Here is a 4044-nt window from a genome sequence, read left to right on the forward strand (position 1 = left end):
AACTGCTGTTCACAAACGCTGTCCATCTAATCTGACTGAGCTGGAGCTGCAAAGAAGAATGGGCAAGGATGTCAGTCTCTAGATGTGCAAAGCTGGTAGAGACATACCTTAAAAGACTGGCAGCTGTAATTGCAGCAAAAGGTGATTCTACAAAGTATTGACTCAGGGGGCTGAATAATTACGCACACCACACTTTTCAGTTATTTAGTTGTAAAAAATGTTTGGAATCATGTATGATTTTCGTTCCACTTCTCACGTGTACACCACTTTGTATTGGTCTTTCACGTGGAATTCCAATAAAACTGATTCATGTTTGTGGCTGTAATGTGACAAAATGTGGAAAAGTTCAAGGGGGCCGAATACTTTTGCAAACCACTGTATAAGCAAAAGTGCTAAATTACATGGGAGGTGAATGTCGGTGAAGATGAGGAATGAAAAATCATATTTACTGTAGCTTCTTGTACGCTTCTCCCTGAACCATCTTTGCAATCAAATTTGCACGCACTGAGGCTGGGGGCAAGAGTCTTTTTTTGAATAATAGCAATAAAAACAAATTAATCCCATCAACATGGATGCCTGTTATTTCTCATGACTGATTCATCTAAGCGACTATATTCAGTTTACATGGTGGAGACAAAGTCTAGAGGCATCATTCTAGTGAAAAACATAAATGCATGGTTATGTTTTCAAATCACAGCGTTCTCCCAGATTCAAACAATGTAGGCTAGACAAAACAATGCAAAGCTATTTGGCTTTTTTAGTTTGCAACCCCCCTTCCCCTTTTTTCTCTCCTCTTCTGTCTCTACAGAAATGACAGGAGAAGTGCACATTTGTAGCTTGCAGGTACTGGTTGGGGTACAGATTGAAGCTATGATATATGACATGTGTTGCAAGCAGTCTCTGTGTATCTCCCAAGGACCTGTCACAGCTCCAGCACAGGCAGTTAAAGGCTCTGTTATACACAGTTTAATCCTCCATTTAGGTCACAATTCACCAGAAAGAATGCAGGTTTTCGTTCACACACACCTCTTAATTTAAGAAAATTGAATGAGCACAATTCCCCCTGCTAGCTTAAAAATGAGCTTTTATCAGCTTTGGTTTTTAAAATTTCCCTGATTCCTGGCTATAAATGTTTAAATACACAGTGGCTAAGGAGCAAAACCATGTGTTTTATTGGATAGCTTATTAAATATAGCCATGATCATGTTATTACATGCTCTCTCGTTCTTTTCACATTGTACTTTTAACACATATAATACACATTTCCTTAAATATCAATTATATATTAGCCTTGTGCAAACAAATAATTGCTCTCTGTTACATTTAAAAGCTTGTGATTTTCCCCTCAAGTTTTTAGCCCCAGATCATCTGCTTATTAAAGCTGAATTATTCACTCAAGGTTGTGTCATCGCTAGAAGCTGAAACATGCACGAGCCTTGTCCAATAGACTTTATCTCAGTGGATAACTGTATATGTGCGCATGATAAACCGTGCTGTAAAGAACATGCGAACGCATGTGTATTTTGTTTCAGGACGTTTCATGGCCACACATGAATGTGGTAAACTCTGAGAATCTGAGAAAAGTCTGATGGAAAAAATAAAATAAAATTGAATAACAAATGGGAACCATAGGAGCTCAAAGAATCGATCTGCTTGTGGTGTGTTTTAAGGAATCAAATCAGGTCAAATCTCATTGAACGTTTTCTCCCCAGCTCTTTTGAAAAAAGCCTACATAAATTGAAACGGCAGTCAGATAGCAGATAGTAGCTGCAAGCCCTTAATGGATGCATTGTTGTGTTACTTTTACCCTCTGGAAATTGTTGCGATGCTTAGCCCAATAATAGTTACGTTTGACCAGAAGTAGATCACACACGAAGAAAACTAGGTTGATATTTTCCTCTAAATGGAACAAAATATTGAATTACGGTGACTTGAGATGATGAGAAACAGTCCCTGAAATGCAGTCTGAAGGTGTCTCTGTGCTTAGAGGACACAACCTGTATGTATGACATTCCACCAGGCTATATGCCTGCGTTTTCCCGTTGTGACCTATGGGTTGGGGGTTGTGTGCCTCTGATCACAGGAACAGTCTGAAGGGGAATCTGCTAAGAGTACAGTAAAGGGAGCTTGTCTTTCTCCAGAGCCTGCGGCCCGCTGGTGCTGAGTAAGCCCATGCAGCAAAGGATGCCTGTGAATTAATACTCCTTGACAGTAAATGTCAACAGAATTTAAATTACACTGCCTGCTCTCTCTCATAAGCATGAGAATGTCTTTAACTTATATTGGGTGCCATGAACACGGCCACAGGAGCCTTTGGGGGAAATCTTTTTTTGCACTTGAAGATGTCTCCGCGTTTGAAACCACCAGCTCAGTATTTCTTGTCGCGTATTTGAAACCAGCAGCAGATTTAGCAGGCATGCATGTGGCTAATTAGTTGAATTTAACCGCAATGATCATTAGCCTTGTAGACAGATCTGCTGCGATCTCAAACCAGTGCCCTCCCCTCTCCTGGTCAATGGAGCGTTTCACTGTTCATTAGGCGAAGACGTTGTGATGGAGCGGGCCTGGCTGCCTGCGTTAGTATTAAGCACTATAGGAAGAGCAGGGCAACCACATCTATATTAAATTACATCCTCAACAGCACAGCTTCGCCTTGGAACAGTGTGCTGTTGGCATATTGAAATTTTGTTAGCATTCCAATTGATACTGAAAGCATGTTTTAAATGCATGAGTTTCATTCATCCCAGTATTAAAACATGAGATGAAAAGACCTTTATTATTGATACATTAGTGCAGATACATTAGTACGGATAGTATAGATATGTAAACTATAAAAAACTAGATGTAGAGAAATTATGAGTATTTGGATCCTATATATATATATATATATATATATATATATATATATATATATATATACTGCATAGATTAAAGCAAAACAAACAAACAAAACTGAAAGCAGTGAACACAAAATTAAGCATGAAGTAATGACATCACATATTAAAACTTCAGATTTAGAAATAATATTGGTCTTATGCAAAGTCTGTTTTTTTTCTGGTGATTGCAACATTTACAGTATATGTAATAGCATAACTCAAATACAGGAGTGTACGTTGGTTCATACAGCAGTTGAGTTTATTTCTGTTGCTTCTGGGTTGTCTTGTTAATCATTTATTGATATTTAAGAGAAATTACAAGATATGATTATGGTTGACCCATAACTTAAGTATGAACAGGAAGTGAATCAGTGTGCATCAGAGACAGTCATAATAATGACAAACAAACGATTTCCTTTTACAAAGGGAAACTTACAAATGTTCTGTTTAGAAGGTTGGTGTTGAAAAGTAACACAAATGTCGACGGGCAGTGGCTACCCTGCAGTGACCCCTGGGACTGGCCTTGTTTCAAAAAGACCACAGTTGACAGGCCAGCGGTATCAATGAGCTGACCTCTCTGGAGCTCATGCCAGCAGGTATTTTTCCAATTGTGTGTTTTTTCTTCTTTTCTTCACCTTGCCACAATTGGTTCAAGTTGTGTTAGGAGCTGTTGATGTAGGATTTCATTGGTTGTTCTACTAGAACAAGCAGTGATATTCAATGCACTCTGTACAAAATGTAATTAAAATCCAACAAAAATCATAATTTCTACTTTCATGTCTGTGTTTGATTGACTCGTGCTGGCAGGTTGAGCTCTCGTACGGTCCAGCAGTGGAAAAAAGAGAGACGAGAAGAGAGCCAATTTTAGCTAGACCTTCCAAGTTGATGACAGAGTGCTTTTAAAAAGTGATATAAGGACAACATTAGCATCTGATAAGTGGATATTCTGTTTATTGTTATCCAGTTGCTCAGATTAGTGAAACCTCTGCCTAAAGAGAGCAGACGTGGCAAAAGTACACACATTCGTCACCTAAGTAGAAGTACTGATACTTGTGTTAAAAAAATCCCCTAGTACAAGGCTGCTTCTTCTATTCAAGCAAAAGTGGGAAAACACAGGTGCTCAAGATATGATAGTAAAAACTGGCTTTCTAATCTAAAGGGCATTTCT

Source organism: Pelmatolapia mariae, linkage group LG23 (assembly GCF_036321145.2).
Source record: "Pelmatolapia mariae isolate MD_Pm_ZW linkage group LG23, Pm_UMD_F_2, whole genome shotgun sequence".
Taxonomy (NCBI): Eukaryota; Metazoa; Chordata; class Actinopteri; order Cichliformes; family Cichlidae; genus Pelmatolapia; species Pelmatolapia mariae.